Here is a 17,783-nt window from a genome sequence, read left to right on the forward strand (position 1 = left end):
CAAGACACAAAAGTCGTCACTTAGCAACCTAATCTTCATAACTGGCCGGGTTCTTAACTTATAAAAGAGTCAGAATTGTGGCTGTCTGCCTACTGTAGACATTTCTAGAAAGGACTGTAGCAAGATCCAGTTTTCACATATGCTTATTAGATTATTAGCATATTTCACGTGTTTGTGCATCAAACCCTTTGGGAGAAAACCAAGGTGCAAGCTGATGCCATGTGGTTAGAAGCAATTTATGTTGGAATGTGTTTAATTACTCCTGTATTAAATACTGCCAATAAAGCTTTAAGGTAAGTATTTAAACCACAAATACATAATAAAAAATGTAGATCAAATCCATGTAGCTGAATGTCATCTTTTTGTTATTACCCATATTTATAAATAAAGTATACAAAAAAATGTATATATATATCCCTTACCTTTGGTAGGAAGCCAGAGGACCATCAAATATACATTTTTGGAAATATGCTGCTACTGTGCACTGTAATATTTTTTCTTTTTTTGGGGGGGATAGAAATAAAGACTATATTTTGTTCTTATGCTGAATCTTAAAATTATTTTGTGATGTTTGTAAGTAGTGTAGAAATGTAGGTGACCTTTTATGCTCCATCATTCTTTGATGCCATCCAGGTCATAAATACTTCAAGAACAATGGAAACTGGTGAAGAAAAAAGTCATCTATATACATAAACACTTAAACATATTAATAGTTCAGATATTGCCTTAGATTTAGTCCTGCACTTGTTTTCTAAATTTTCATATCTACAAGGAGGCAACAACCAGAAATGCTCATCATCATAAACCATCCTGAAGAAGCATTGTCATTATGGGAAAACCAAAGTATTACATAATACATAAAGGAAAGGCTATAGTTATCTACCTATATTTGCCAAGAGTTGCTAAGCTACAGATAAAAATTCAACTGTGTACGTACCGTTGGTGGATGGAAAGCAAGAAGCCTCTTTGGATGAATTGTTCCTGCCTCTCCTATGAGTCTGAATGACCTTCCAACTCCTGGACAGGCTTTCCATGCATAGTAACTGGTATGGAGGCAAACCAGTGGTCTCACTCTACGCAGCCTGGCATCTCAGTGACATCAGCTCTCTAAATATAGATTTAACACTTCAATCTATGTTTTATGCATAATATGAATGAAACTTAAACTACAGAATATCTTCATTTTTTATTGGAGGTCATGTAATGATCTTGATTACTTTGATAGGGAGTAGAACTGCTGTTTTATGAGTAATTTATAAGATTAGAGTATTTCTCAATGTGTTAAGCTCATGGCACTTTGTTAGAACAATGTGCTGTCGTGTCACATGGTATTTCTCAGTTTGGAGGTCATCTGTCAGAACTTTTTTTTCTTGTAACATGAACTGCACTTGTGTTCTGTCATTGCTGCTGCTTCTGCTTCTGCTCGGCAGTCCATAAATACTCCTGCAAAATGCCTTTGCACATGACATTAATCCTTTTAATTATAGCCAAAGCAACTTTCTAGGAATTTTTTTGAGAATAAAAACATAAATAAATAACAACGTTCATATTTCTTACAGGTTTTTAATACCTTTAAGTGTTGTGTATACCTATAAAGATCAAAAATAAATCGGACTTTAAGGGTACCAGGGAACACACCACTTGTCTCAATAATATCAATATTTTATTACATTTCATAAAAGGTCCAGACTAACAAAAGTCATTAAAAACAGTCTAAGGTCATCACTCAATTTTATAGAATATTTCTTCAGTATAGAACACTCTTCAATTCCAGTGGCTGATGGATACTTCATAGAGGTAAGCCGGTACTACCACAGAGATTCCAGCCTTACAATAGATGGGCTTAGGATATGTACGGTTAACAACTATGGATGTGGTATAATGTGAGAGAAAGGAGATCAGAGGTCCCTTAATATAAATACAATTGTGATTGTTGTTTCTATTGAAATTACATAGGACGTGTAAGTAAGGACGATCTCCCCATATTGGCTTCCCTATATGATGGATCTCAGATAAAAGTCCTAAGGTCCTGCTATGTGCGACATTATCATTATTTAATCAAACCAGTCAGAAACTCAAAGGAAGGGTGAAATTGAAGATGTTCTTTTGGCAAAATCTACCTGCAAATGTGATAATAATTTGCTGATCTGCTGCCAGCCTTACCTCTTGGTCTCCCTGTGTAGGGATGGCTTGTGATAGCATTTAAGCCATACTCCTGTAAATCCTAACTGAAGATCCTGAGGAAGCACATATGCAAAAGGTGTTGACCTCTTTGGATTACTGGAATCGAAGCATGTTCTATGCTGAAGAAATAATCTATAAAACTAAGCAATGATTTTCGTTAACCGGATATGGCGTACCGACACGTTGCATCACATGCGTCATGACTTCATCAGGGTTAACCACTATGGAAGGTTTTCTCTTGTGTCTTGTATAACTATTGAGTGGAGGTGGAGTGGAAATCCTGTGATCCCTGGATGAGCAATCTGCAATAAGGATCTGGTATAGAGGAGAGTAATAGCCTTTTGGCCCTGTGTGGGTCAGTGTGGGGAGGTAAGCAGGCATTGCTGCCATTTGAGGATTTTGTGCACTAGAAGTGAAGATCACTTTTTTCACAAAGTTTCACTTGCATGGACTTGTTTTCATATATACACGGATGGTTTTCGCATTTGTGTGATTCACAGCTATATGCTAAATAATTGTATTATAATTTTATTGAATATTATGTATACACAAGATATATTTGTTATCACTCATTTACTTTTTTGTCACTAAATATTTTTTTGTATTTATGAGTTTATTATCACAGAGCACTATTAGTCATTAATGGCACTATAGTATATATATATTACTTTTACAGCGCTTCACTAATTTATGGATACATTCCAGATTAATGTTTAACTTCCATGCTGTTATTTAGTATATGGGAGAGGGCCTATATATATTAAATGGACCTTGTTTTTTTACTGCAACATATGATTTAACAGATGGCAATTATTTTTTTCTGCAATGGGTTACCACACTTAACTTTTTATCATTTCACAGTAAAGTGTACTTGAACTAAAAAAGTGAAGATATGCTAATTTGTAGGAACCATCTAGAAGTATCGATTCTGCCTAAGCAGCGCCCTGAGGAAGTCACGTGACTCGTGACGCAACGTGTCAGACGGAAGCGTGGTGACGTCATACCCAGTTTTGCATGCCAGTGGCCATCTCGGTACACCTTTTTGTTGTACATGCCTGTGAGGGTCTGCAGACCCACTTTTTAAATGTGAGTAGCTCTCTATTTCTGTTTTATCTGAATAAGTGTGGATATACTATACCATGGGGAGCCCTTTGTTGTTTATATTTTTGAGTATTGCATCAACCGGATAAAGATCCCAACAGGAGTCTTGGAAGAGGTTATACTGGAGAGATCCATTTGCAGATTGATTGATCAAAAGCGTATGAGACCTATTTAACCCATAGGTCTTATGAGACTTATGTAACCCATAGGTCTAACCATAAGGTAACATACACGCTAGCTGGCGGAGGAGCGCATTAGTTTCATTCTGCAATATCACAGTGGACAGATTGCTATTTGGAGAGATTGGTTTCACCAAGAGACTATTCTTCACTCATGTTATATTTATGGTGCACCTGAATTGTGTTGCACTTAGCTGGGTGTTTATTTATATATTTCTATTGTATTTACTCACTGTTTTTTATTGCATTTGATTATTTATAATTTTTTACTTGTTAATACAGCGCTCTGCCTGGTGTTTATTATTGTATTCACATTATATTTATGGGTGGATAGTAGATCTCAAGGATCACTTGTTATAATTTGATTTTTTTTTGGGTGAACAGTGGAGTTTTATTTCTCTTTAATTATTATTTATATATTGGCTAGACACTTAGCCGGGTGTTCACTTACCTTTACACATCTTTTTATTATATTTTTTATGTTATAAGTGTGGATCATTTATCCCTATTTATTTGTTCATTTTGTACTATTTAGTTTACACTGTGGTTAGCACAACACCCATACAGGTGTTTACTATTAATTTTTTATTATATATTCTTTGGTTGTTATTTATGAAGGCACAACTTGTTATGAGGTTGTTATTTGGGAGGTAATCTCATTTCTTTCTGATTGGTTTTACATATACTTAACTGGGTGTTCATTATATATTTGCTGAGTTATTGAGTAGTGCAAGCATCCATTCTTTGATTCATCTAGAAATATTGCTTGTGCCTAAGCAGCTCCCTGAAAATGTTGTATTTTAATCTTGAATTCTAAGTAAAGAATATCAGTATGCTTCTTGACTTCACTGTCTCTAGGAAATCCTGTTTTGTAGTCATGGGGGGGTCTGACCAATGGAACAAAAGCCCAGAGATGGCCACCTCCACACAGTGAGAACAAGGTATGAAAGAGATTAGCTACTGGGAGACCACAGGCAATACTGGGGACTAGTCCTTAGCCCCCTGTCTGACTTTCTATAGGCCCATCTTCTACAGTTTAGGTTCTCCTTTAGGCTGATGCATTGCAAGGATAATTCCTATTTTCCACCATCTGCCCATCATAATCTCTATGATGACTTAGATATTGGTCTGCAAAGAAAGTAAAATATTATTTATATTTACCTTTTTTTTGTTATGGCCTAACAAATAGGCCTATAACATGATCAAACGATGGAAAAATGGATAGATAGATAGATAGATAGATAGATAGATAGATAGATAGATAGATAGATAGCAGGGGTGGACTGACCATTTGGAAACTCGGGCTTTGCCCGAGGGCCCGGGGTCAGTAGGGGGCCCCATGAGTTGCCCCTGGTACTTTTTTCATAGGCTTTTTTAAGTTTGGGCAAGGGCACAGGGGCCCCATGAGTTGTCAGTCCACCCCTGATAGATAGATAGATAGATAGATAGATAGATAGATAGATAGATAGATACTGGGGAGTTAACAAAGTTTACCATCTGTACATTACTATGTGTACTGTTTGATTTCAATAATGTTGTGTACAGGTATTTAAATACTGTATGGGAGGACGTTTTGCAAATAACAGCAATAATGACATCTTGAGCTACTTGTTTCTACTTAGGACTTTGAACAATTTAAAAAACAGGTTCACTTAACCTCTTCCCTACCGCACTATAGCCGAAAGACGGCTACAGTGCGGTTGTCTAGTTCTGGGATGACGTCCATGGACATCATTCCAGAACACGCCCCCTGCGCGCGCCCAGTGCCACGCACCTGGCACCGCCGTTGATGGATGTGTCCTACAGATCACGTGATATGGTAAATGGCCAATTGCAGCGGCCTTCCACTACATGATCAGCTGTGTCGAACGACACAGCAGATCATTGAGTAAATACAGTTGCCGGTTATCGGCTGCACTTTCCTCACGCTGTCACAGCGTGAGGAAAGTACTACCGATAACCGACAATTGCCAGAGAAGTGATTGGCACTGATCATCAGGACACTGATGATCAGTGCCCAGCAGTGCCACCCATCTGTGCCACCTACCTGTGCCCATCAGTGCCAGCCACCTGTGCCCATTAGTGCCGGCCAACTGTGCCACCCACCTGTGCCCTGCAGTGCCACCCACCTGCTTCCAGAAGTGCCACCCTCCTGTGCCTAGCAGTGCCACCCATCAGTGCTGCCCAGCACCATGGCAGGACTGCGGCAGGTCTGGATGGGACAGTCCAGATCTGGATTGCGGTCTGCCATTTAGTGATGTCTGCCCTTTAATTTGTATCCATGTACTAGTTATACTATACTCTTCAAATGAATTCTAATATACAAGAATAAGTAAATGCATTGTAATTAATACCTTTAAGAAAGTGCTTGAGTCTTTGTAAACTTCCTCTTTATAGGGCAGATGTTCTTCCTCCTTTTGTGGTTCAATTAGGTCCTGGCAATAGAAAATAAATGTTCAAGTGTGCAATTATTTCTAAATAATATATAGCCTCAAATCCCAGCCAAAACTATTTTCTTTAGTATTGACAGAATGGGGAATGGAAAGGTGCCGCCTATCAATGCTGCCAATCAGTGCCTCCTATCAGTGCCCATCAGTACTGCCTATCAGTGCCCATCAGTGCTGCCTATCAGTGCAGCCTCATCATTGCACATCAGTGCTGCCTATCAGTGACCATCAGTGCTGCCTATCAGTGCAGCCTCATCAATGCACATCAGTGAAGGCGAAAAATTTCCTGTTTGAAAAATTTTATAATTTTATATATTTTTTTGTTTATAGCGCAAAAATAAAACACCCAGTGGCAATTAAATACCACCAAAAGAAAACTCTATTTGTGTGAAAAAAATAATAAAAATTTCATATGGGTACAATGTTGCAATTGTCATTCAAAGTGCGACAGTGCTGAAAGCTGAAAATTGGCTTGGGCTGGAAGGGGGTATCAGTACCCGGTAGGCAAGTGGTTAAAAGGGACAATCCTGTTCTTAACAGCAGATATATTGGCATCAGGGAAAAGATGAAGTTCCTTTGTTGCTGCATTGCGGTATTTCACATACAGGACAAGTAGCCAGACCTAGACACAAAAGGCATGCTTTTCATGGACCTCCAACAAAGAATTAAGACTTTTATATAATTGTCTGCAAGCTGCACTGTGTATTGGCTTTAAATGCAGTGCCAGAGCTTTTCTTTTATACTAAGCTGCTATAACAGTCAAAAGTGTTTTCTTGGAATGAGTAGGGAAAGGTTAGAACCTCATTGTAGTTTACTGTATGTTTTTGGGACATTTCTCCTACACTTCTATGGTTACCAGGACTTGAAGTCAATAACATAGCATGGGAACGGCAATGGAAAACCTCACAGAGAATCTTATCCTTTCCCAGTCTATCCAAACCTTAAAAATGTGGATATGTGATGTTCTATCTAAAGGGCTTTGTTGTGTTGATCTTTAATGCTTGCTATATCTTTGCAGCTGCCAAAAGAACTGGCAAAATGATGTACCTGCAACGTGTGTTGGTTGCAAAGTGTCTCCAGTGTCGCAGTTCACTAACACACATCTCAAATAAATATTGTCTTTGTTTAAGAAGAGTCCACCTTTCTCCAGTATTCCAGTACAGAAGGAAGGTACTTCATTTAAGAATCAGACTACAAGGTTGATGCATACAGTACATGTGCTCCAGGCTTGGGGCATATGCCTGCAGAGATAGCACAATGGAATATAACTGCCCCTTCTTATGCCTGTTATCATGTTGTCATTACTTTATGCATGTTTTCAGATCTTAGAAGCATCACACACAAGCTGATCTCCTAAACTACACAACCAGAGTAAACTGTTCTCTGTGGCCATCCTCATTTCATGTCATTGGGAATTTGTAGCTGTACTGACCTGCCACGCTTTACAGCCACTACATAATTCAAGAAGAAAGGAAATTGGCTTGGTACTCAGTTTAGATGGTAAGGGGTCCAGAGAGGGATCCCTGGATAGGTAGGCCCAGGCAACTGCTCCTTTTGCCCTTATTTTAAATGCCTCTCTGGCTTGCAGAAGGACATAAACATCATCTACTATTGTGCATGTGCATGTGATGCAGATGAGCAAAATTTCATAAAATGTATAATTTAGCTGTTATGTGTGTGAATGTTTACATATGGGCTACATTGCATATGTGCAGAATGGGATTACATTTAGATATAGATTTGAATTGTTTCATAACAGATTATTCAATATTTGTCTCCCTATGAACATGTTTCTTGTGATATTATTCTGTGGCCACTAATATAGGGTTGTCAAGGCCCTTGAAATTAAATATATATTTTTTATATTTTTTCTTAACTTTATATCCAATTTTCTATTTTTTAATTTTTCCATTTCAAATATTTTTAATTATTTGGATGCAATAACCAGATTGGATATAAGATTTCTTACTGTCCCAATTCTGTTAGGAGGAACACATAGGACCAGGTAATTGTGGAACTTTCCCCCTCCCCATTTTTATGTTCCATTATTCCACATTTTTGTGGTTTAGTGGGCTAAATCCCACCCTTTTTGTATGGTCCATTATGGACAGAGGTTGGATTACCACTGGTGGGTGCTGTAACTCAAATTCAGATTTCAGTTAGTGAGATACAGTTGTGTGTTCCTGTAATTGTTGCATCCATTTTACATATGTCTTTTCTTGTATTTATATATTTGATATATATTGTTGGTTTTGTAAACTGCAGCAGTGTATACAGCCTTACAGACTTCACTATCCATAGTATATTATTGGCTTTTTAGCGGCCATCATATTGGTGTAGCCATCACAATCTCTCTGTATGTATAAATAATTCCTGGAGAGGGTGGACTGTCACTTCCTGAAGATGCCACCAGGTGCAACGTACATAGAAGCGTGGACTGTCACTTCCGTGTCCTATGACGTCACATCCAGCCAACAAGATCGAGGCTTGGAGTGCACGTCAGCTAATCTAGGAGATGTGGTGACATCTCCATTAATCTAAAAAGGCTGTATCAGCTGCTGCTGGGATTTGTAGGCACCTGATCATGTGAGTGTTATTTTAATACATGTTGTTTGGTACCAAGGATTTTAATAAATACTACACTTAGATGTTTTCTATGGACATCTGTTGTTTTATTGAGCCCATTTGTAAGACATTGCTAATTGAAGGAAAGTCTGGAGAATATAGCGCTGTTTGACCATCTTAACCTGGGGTCAAAATTTTCAGGTGAGTGTGGAACTCAATTACGGTACCTAACACCAGTGGTATAGAAGATTGGTGTGGAAAATTAGGCACTATTCAGCTTCCTCCTTTTAGAACTTTCATTTGCTATGATGTGGGATTAACAAACCGTATTGGACTCTCTATTGACACTTATTATGTTAAGCAAGCGCCTCCTTATTATCTTATTATCCTTTGCTATTAGATTAATGTTTGCTATTTACTTTTCCAATGTTCAAATGCAGAATAGAGTAGTTATATAGAGATCAGCATGAGGAGCAGTGAGAGCCGCAGGGGACGCAAAAATTCGTCATTCCCAGAAGTTTCAGTTTCCCAGCAAACTTTGAGGGACCATTCCTCTTGTACAGAGCTGTGTATAGGGAAGGCCAGATGTTTGGTACCCAAAGTAGAGTAAATGCACACAGAATGTGGAACAAGGATAAGCAACAAATGACATATAGCAGTTAGCAGCCAAGAGCTCTCTTCACAGTTCTAACAAGGTGGAAACGGCCTAAATATCACGGGCAACTCAAGTTATTGGAACACAGTCTCTGTGCTGGAGAAGACACGTGCAATACCATCCTACATCTGACAAAGGAGATGGCTGATAGGAAGGGCGGTAGCATGAACACCCAGGAGGCTGAAAGATGTTCCTAACCCGCATCCCACAGAGTATACTAGTTAGAGAAGCCAGGCATGGGGTCCATGCTCTATCCCTACTCTAACAGGAGGAGTCCTACGCTTTGCGCTGCACTAGACACACTGTCTCTCACCAGCGGGTTCTTGTCGTCACAAGCTGCAATGGGACAGTGATATTTATTAGCACTGCCCTCAATAAAGATGGCCACGGAGGTGATTAATTGCAGCAGCATCCAAATTGGACAGCTGCTCCCCTGATGACACCTATGGAGGCTCCAGAGGAACCAAACCTCTTCTCAACCTCTATTCCCTCTGCATAGCGGCTGCCAGAACAGCGCCCACTACAGCGGGGAGACTGAACTGTGAACTGTGTGAGAAGTGGCAAAAGGAAGTATTTACTATATGTTGTCAGGATATTTGGGCACTTTTAAAATTAATTACAGGGTTGCGCTAAACCTCAGCCAAATAAGTTTCTGTTTCGTTTTGTCACAGAACAGAAAGTGAATGGAAATCTATAGGAAGAGAGCAATATAAACAGCTGCCAGAGATTCTAGCTTTCCTGCACTTTACAATGTGTTTACTGCTGTTGTGACTCTCCTAGAAAGGCTTTTACCCTTGCCAACATTATCCCCAAAAAAGACTGGAATTCTCCTTTAAAAATCACTCTGTTTACGTGCTTATTACATAAAATATCTAATTCTTCTACAGTACATTATCAAGCAACGATACTGTCGTTCAGAGTGAAAAGTGGTATTCAGTTTCTAAATACGCAATGTGTAACCACTGACAAAAGAAAGTAAAGTCACCGTTTTCTGGGTTTTAGAAAGCTGGGAATTCAGACCTCAGTATGCATTTGAGGGAGCCTTCAGAAAGTGGTTACTGGATCTACTCACTGTGGTTATTTCACAGTGCTTCTGTAATATTTGAGGCTAGTCACCACTTCATTTAGATAGATCAGATTTTGCAGGTATTGGTGACCACAAGGCCAGCTGTCACACACTTTCTGGCATTGGTGAAGACTGGTCTTTTTGGGACCTTTTGGTATTGTGCTTGCTCAGGTCTTTCGTTCTCTTTCTTTCTTTCTTTCTTTCTTTCTTTCTTTCTTTCTTAGGCAATGTGTTTTTTGTTAATCAAAAAATCAGTTTCTCTTTAAATTCTGTCCTTATAATTACAAATAATGTTAACGTAACATTAGTGCTGTAAAGTCCCCTACCATCAATTGGCACACTCTTCTGTCTGCTAAACTGTTGACTTCCCGTAGAAAAAATATTGAAATTCAGTTGCTTATTTTTCAAGCACCATGGGTGGTTTTGCTGTAAGGTATAAAAACAGACAAAGAGCATCTGTGAGCCCGGCTTATGAAAATGTAAAAGTAATAAAAGTAATAAAATTTTAGTATCCTTGAAATCTACATAAACAAGTGACCATTTCCACGTGGAATCATAAATTTAATAAGCATTTTGTGGTTTTATTCACTTCCTATTTCTTAGGATGTAGTAGTTTATGCAGTTTTCAGTGTTTTTAAAGATATAAAGTAAGAACATTTACAGGGAACAAACCCAGCTCAGAAATCAGCACTTCCGAGAGTGTCTGTCTTTTCTGCCCCTCCCACTTGGGGTTATTTACTAAAACTGGAGAGTGCAAAATCTGATGCAGCTTTGCACGGAAACCAATCAGCTTCCAGGATTTATTGTCAAAGTGTCAGGGATCCCGTCGCTGTGCAGCGGTGCGATGGCGACAGATTCCCTCGACTCACGGCGGTGCGTGTGTGCAGGCACGGGAGCGTGTGGCCGCGCATGCGTGGTAGCCCAGAAGACTCATGCAGTAGCGCACACGTCACGTCTGGGGGGCTATTTAAACCTGATTCATATGGAAATCACTGCCTTCTGGTCTAAATATATTCCTGCATACATTTCCTGATTCTGATCCTGATACCTGTATTCTGTATACCCGTCTAAGAAAGAACTCCGCCTGCACCGACCCCGGCTATCCCTGACCATTCTTCTGCCTGCTCCTCTTGTACTTATCTGCCCGCTTGTTACCGACCCGGCCTGCCTGACTCTGCTTATTACTCTGCCTGCACCTGCACCTGACCTGCATCCTGTCAGCTACCATATCCACCTACCGCTGCACTCACGGCTCTGCATCTGGCCTACATTCGGACCACCGCCATACCTGTCAGCCACCGCATCCACGCACTGGTGCTCGGTCCCAAGACCCGCACCCTGACTGCCGCCACACTTACTTGCTGCTGCACCTACGTCCCTGCACCCGCACCTGGCTTGTGTCTGGACCTCCTGGGTCCCCGGCTACCTGCTGACAGCCGCAAGATCTACACGGCACTCCTGCCCCTCCTGGCTCTGCGCCCCTGTTTCCACTTTCAGGGTTCCGAGCTGGAGTTGCAAGAGGACGCCCTCTTTCCACTTCAGGCTTCCCAACCAGGTACGTGACACAAAGCTTAATTGAACAAGCTGAAATTAGAAGCTAATTGGCTACAATGCATGGCTGCACCAGATTCTTAGTGCACCATTTTTAGTAAATATCCCCCACTGTACTTAGTGGTTCCTCCTGTCAGCCTCCACACAGCTGCTTTAACCACTTTGCAAGTTTCATTTCCATTTTCCCTTTTAGTCCCAGTTGTATTTTTTTTATAGATGTGTTGGTTTTACATTATTTGACAGTTCGCTTTTGTACTATATCCTAATATATTATATAGATATTTTTTCAGGACAGATAAGTATTTACAATAGCTACTGTACATACTATAATTGGTAAGGTTGAATAAAGACACCAGTGCATCCAGTTCAACCTAAGTGAGTGTGTATGTTTATTTTGTTTGTTATTTTGTTGTCCTTATGCTAAAGAAAGTTTATTGTAACATCTAAAATGTAAGATCTGGATCTTATTCCATGGGTTTTAGTTTTGATGAAAGGAGACAGTTAGAAAAAATGCATATTCCTGTAATTTTCTTGAATGCAGTTTTTATGTAATTAGTACAGCCTCAGATATTTATTCCAAAACATGATTGACAACACTTTCGGACCACAAGTATATTTTAAAACGTTAGTTTTTATGTTAACAGTCAAATTTTGCCTTTCAGTTTAGGAGAGCTTGTCTCCCCTTTTGATATTGCATTAGAATGCTCTCCAAAAAATGATGTTTGCCTTAAGCTGGGCACACACAGGGGACGTATTTGCCAAAAGGCAAACAAGGTTTCTGCCTTGGGCGCCATTTTTCGGGGGGGGGGGGGGGGCGCTGGATCGCCCGAAAAAACTCTGAGTGAACAGCACTGACTGACCTTCACCCAGATGGTGGATGGAGACTTCAGCTTCACCTTGCCCACTGGACAGAGGGAGTACTTCTTCCAGCATATGAAGACGGGGGCTACTCTGAAGCTGGAGTACAAGGTAATCCCATGAATAGTGATCGTCTAGGGGAGCACTGATCACACGGACTGCCCATCATCACCAATACATTCCATGACAGTGTATGTGGGGTCACAGGACAGCTGTGGTATGCAAGGGGGGATGGTGGGCTGCAGGCGCTGGGTGACGGGCTTGGGGGGGTGGTGCCAGATTTTTTTGTGTTTCCTAGGGCAGCACAAATTCTAAATATACTCCTGGGTACACATGGGCTGAAAATTGTCCAAAAATCGTTGGTTCGGCAGGAACTGGCCGACTTTCGGCCCATGTGTATAGCTCTCTGTCCCACCGAAGCTGGTCTCATGACTGGCTTCTGTTGAATGGATATGCTGGAATACCAGCATCCGATCGGCATCCAGTCAGCACTGGCAGCCATCTGTGTGTTTTGGTGGGGGGAGGGGGAGTGGGGGGGAGCAGTCTTCGTATCAGAACACAATAGCACAGCTGGTTTAAACAAAAAAAAAAAAACTGACCTGTGTACCCAGCTTTACACCTGTAGAATTTTGTTTGAACATTCAGATGAGGAAGGATTAAAATTTTTAGTCCAAATATTTGATGGCACTTTCATGGACTTGACTAATTTTGTACAACTTTTCATTTGAGTACCATGTCATAGCCTAGATTATTGATTGATGATTTTGGTGTGTGCGGAAGTGGTGAAATATTGCATGTGAGCCTTTAGACATTCCTACTTTTCCTACACTTATTTAGAAAACATTTGTTTGTGCAAACAACAATTTTAATTGTGTACTGCATTTGAGACCATTGAGTATTGTGTGGATGAAAGTCAGTCAGTCTATTGCCATAGCGATGCTTGGAGTATTGGCCATTCAAAATCAAAAGAAGAGCAATAGTAATATTATTTACACTACGTGCTCTTGTTGGTCACCCTTGTTTTGTTCTGCACTAGTCTTTGGCACCTATGATTTTATTCTCTACCTCTATGCTACTCAAACTCGCCTTAAATGCCAGGAGGCTCCCATTTACCTCAGTGTTCTCCATGAGTAATTCAGTATCAACCATCCACAAGGGAAAGGGAGCTGCTCACAGACAGACTCCAGCACAGAAAAACAACCTCATGCTATCAGCTATCCTTTTTTATCACCACTAAGTGTCATATGCAGGTTGCTTATGATCAGTAGAAATGGACTGCATGCAACCAATTCCTCCTGGAACATCCACCAGCCAAGTGACAGGCAAAAAAATGATTCCAGAAAATATTATTACTTTATATTGGCAACCAAAATAATTAAACCTTCACTCCCCCCTTTAAATTCTTACTATATGCACAGAAAACTTAATTTTCTTGTATTTCCTACACAATTTACTAGATGAGTGGAATGATACAAGAAGCTAAATTACTGTTTGGTGCTATGATGGCTTAAGTTAGCACCTCTGTCTGCTCTTTTTGTCAGCTTTTTAAAATGCCATTAGAGATCAGTCACCTGATCTGAACACTTACTATTGGAATGGGGAACATTTGTATGCTTGTGGTCCCTTCATAACCCAATCCAGGATAGATTATTGCAGCTAGTTCTTTATAATGGGCAGTGCATAAGCATCTCTACCTCTTCCATAGGCACAAACATGAAATTCTACAATGCAGACTTGTTCTTTTGTTACAAAGGTCATTTGATGGCCAGGTGATGCATGGATATCTGGCTGCCTGCCATTTAATGTCTGCAGGTGTCTGCCTATTGCATAGGTAGGTCTATCATGGCAAAAAAGTAGACTGCTGTAAGTCCAAGAGGACACTAAGACCTAGAACCACACCTGAAGCTGTGGTCATATGTCAGGCCAGTTGTGTTTTTTACTTAATATGTCCTCCTTAAAGTCCTAGTCTCTGAGAGATGTCCAGGTATTGACCCCACCCTGGTTCTCACCTCACTCAAGTCTCAAACTATGAAATTGCCCAACAGGGCAAAAATAATTTGTGCTGGAGAGGATTAGGGTAATGGAGAGGATTTGTTCCAGGATGGAGGGGAGGCTGTGCTGGAAGGGGGATTTGGGGGAGGGAGGATTCATGCTGGGGGGGATTTGGAAAGGGGAATTGGGTGGGGGAGGATTTGTATTGGAATGGCAGGTTGTGCTGGGAGGATGATTTTGGCGTAGAAGAGTTTTTTTCTTGGAAGGGAGATTTGGGGGGAAAGAGGTTTTGTGATGGGAGGGGGAAATGAGGGTAGTGGAGATAAGTGTTGGGATGGGGAAGAAGGGGTGATCATGCTGGGAGGAGGACATGTCTGACAAGAGTAAAGGGCCCCAGGATCAATGAGAAAGACCCCAGGCTCTGGAGGGAAGGGACCTGGCCGAGAGGCAGGGGGCCCTTCATGGTTTCTTGCCCTAGGGCCCTGAAGGTTATAGCTACGCTAGTCTGCCTAGCCTCATATTTTGCAGGCATCCAATTTAACTCTTTTTCATTACAATTATCCAATTAACACTTTCAACTTTCTCTTGCATGAAACTCCATTCTATTTACACCTTCCTTACCAAAAATGTCTACTGTAAATTGTATATTATATATAGCTATATGTAAATGTACTTGTATTTAGGTTTACTTCTGTTTATTACTCTGGGAACTGGCTACGTTTGATTGTGTTGTCCCTTCTTTAAAAGATATCATATTTAACTTTAATTCCCAACTGCAAAGTTCTCAGTTCTAATGGATTGTTGTAAGATTAAACCGTCCTTTAGGGTGTGAACAGGACACACAACTGTGACCTCTCTGAACATGTTCCCACTTCACTATGGTATTTGCTTTCATAACAGCTGCCTCAAACACATTTTGTGCAACTGTATTGTAATTCTGTGTTTGCACCAATAGCTCGTTGTCAGTATACAAATAGGCAGGTTTCAATGAAATTCTTGCAATTACGGTAGTTTAAAGGCAATCTGCAAAGAGAGATTTAGACTGCCATTTCTAGCTTTCTTTAAACGATCTCTTATTGCCTATTGCCTTATGGTTATAGGTTTTTTTTAATTTACTGACCTGCAGCAAGCATACAGTATCAAAAGTCAGGGTACATTTTGTAGCTAAGTGTTGGCCCTTAAAGAGGAGGCGGGAGCGTGTGTGGCTCAGCATGTTCTCCATCATTGAGAAGAGCTCACTCACAAATAGGAAGGTTTCCTATTGGCTGCAGTCCTAGGAGGCCCACCCACTGCTCAGCAGGGGAGGAGGATTAACCAGTGATGCTGGGAGCCGCAAGGGCTCATAGAGATATAGTCCCTTCAGAAGTTTCCCAAATCTGAGAAAGACTTCATGGAACCACAAGTCCCAGGAGGACTGTGTCTAAAGTGCAGGAGGAGAGGTCTGGAAAGCCTTGCCTGCAAGGGTCAGTCTTATGAGGAGAGCAAGTGGAGAAAGGTGTGCTGGCTGAATCTCCTGTGACTGCCAAGAGGGAGCTAGGGTACAGTGTGTGCTACACAGAGCTGGAGGAGAAAGGACACAGGCTGCTGCTGGGAGCCCGCAAAGTGTGAAATGCATAGCTGGAGAAGAGGGGACCATGTGTGCAGCTTGGAGCCCGCAGGGTGCAAATGCATAGCTGGAGAAGAGGGGACCATGTGTGCTGCTGGGAGCCCGCAGGGTGCAAAATGCATCAGGCCAGCCATTCAGCTGTAGCAGCGGCTACTTCAGTGATTTCCAGCTTCCGGTGGCATTGACCAGGTATGATATAGGCATCTGCTGCCCTCTACTGTCTGTATAGCTGTTTGTTATTTACCACAGAGCTGGTTGATTATAAACAGGTACTTCCTTTCCCTGTTCGCTGGGTTAGAAACCCCAGAGGAGGGAAGTGGAGAGAGAGAGAGAGGAGCTGAGACCACATGTCCTGTCCATGGAAAAGCTGCTTTAGAATCCAGCCCAGAAGCAGGGGTTATTAGGCAAGTGCTCCTATGTTTAGTAGTTTACTATTGTTGCCCATAGCTTCTGAGGATGATATCTACAGACTCGTGACTGAAGTATGTCTGTTTCCTTATTGTTATATCACATGCACTATACCTGATAGCTGTCTGTGATATGGTGTGTGTGTATAGTGGTCTTCTTGCTGACATTAGCAAGTGAACCTATTGCAAAAGAGTTTATATACAGCTCCTGTTAACCCTGTCCCTTCTGGTCTTGGATTATATAGCTAGTTTTAGCTCAGGCCTCAATAACCAGCAAAGGCTAGAGCCAGGGTAGGCATCTGACAGCCACTTTATAGTTAGAGGTCCAGTTGTTTGACAGGTTAGAAGCTACTACTGATTAAGATGCAGAGTAAATAAGCTGACTCTGAGTTCCAGTGCAACACCACAGTTTCTGCTGGTTAGAATCTGCATTCTAGGCTGGTTCGACAACAGTTGGAGGATCTCCCCATCACTGCTGATCTTTTCCTCAGGTCCCTGACATCAGGATGGATGCCGCATCTCAATCTTCCCAAGGGGCTCCTGCAACTGAACTTTGCTGGAACATTCCTTTGGAGGTATCTTAATTTATATATACGTATATATATATATATATATATATATATATATATATATATATATATATCAAGGATTTTTTACAGAGCAGTACTTGCTCTGGGGGTACTCGTGCATGCTCGATGCTGATCCCATCTTTGTACGTCCTTAAGTAACACAGAACGGGGATCAGTCCTGCCCCTGCTCCCTCCTAACTGGCTGTGATTGACAGCAGTGGGAGCACACCTGTACCTTGCAAGTCAATGAAGACAGGGAGTCTTTCTTTTGTTTTGTTTTTTTGTAGACCTCCTGTCTCCTCTGATAGACATGCCCAGGCTCCAGCCTGCTTTTCCACATTGCAAACTATGACATTTGGCACACGCAATAAGAGTCAGTTTCCTTGCTGTATCGATAAATACCTATTGCTAGCCAAAGATTTTATAGAATTTGTTACTTACCTATGCAGAATCTTTGGTTACAACAACATAGCTCTAGTTAGGCCCACAGGGGCTTTTCACCTGTTTGATTGTCCCCAACCTTATTTGTTTTCGTTCATATGTAGTATTTTCTCTATATGGTTGCTTTTTTCTTATGTGCACTGTGGAGGGTTTATGCCTCCC

General features: G+C 41.0%; 1 protein-coding gene across 1 annotated transcript in view; it reads right to left on the minus strand.

Annotated features, from left to right (window-relative positions):
• The window catches only part of MYOZ2 (myozenin 2), a 117,263-nt gene extending 116,257 nt beyond the window's left edge, over positions 1-1,006 (minus strand). The window contains exon 1 of the mRNA XM_089691778.1: positions 938-1,006. The gene's annotated coding sequence lies outside the window, so the exon portion shown is untranslated. The remainder of the gene's footprint in view (positions 1-937) is intronic.
• Between the last annotated feature and the right edge of the window lie 16,777 nt (positions 1,007-17,783).

Source organism: Staurois parvus, unplaced genomic scaffold, assembly GCF_062004578.1.
Source record: "Staurois parvus isolate SC_StPar_1 unplaced genomic scaffold, SC_StPar_1.0 ptg000572l, whole genome shotgun sequence".
NCBI lineage: Eukaryota > Metazoa > Chordata > Amphibia > Anura > Ranidae > Staurois > Staurois parvus.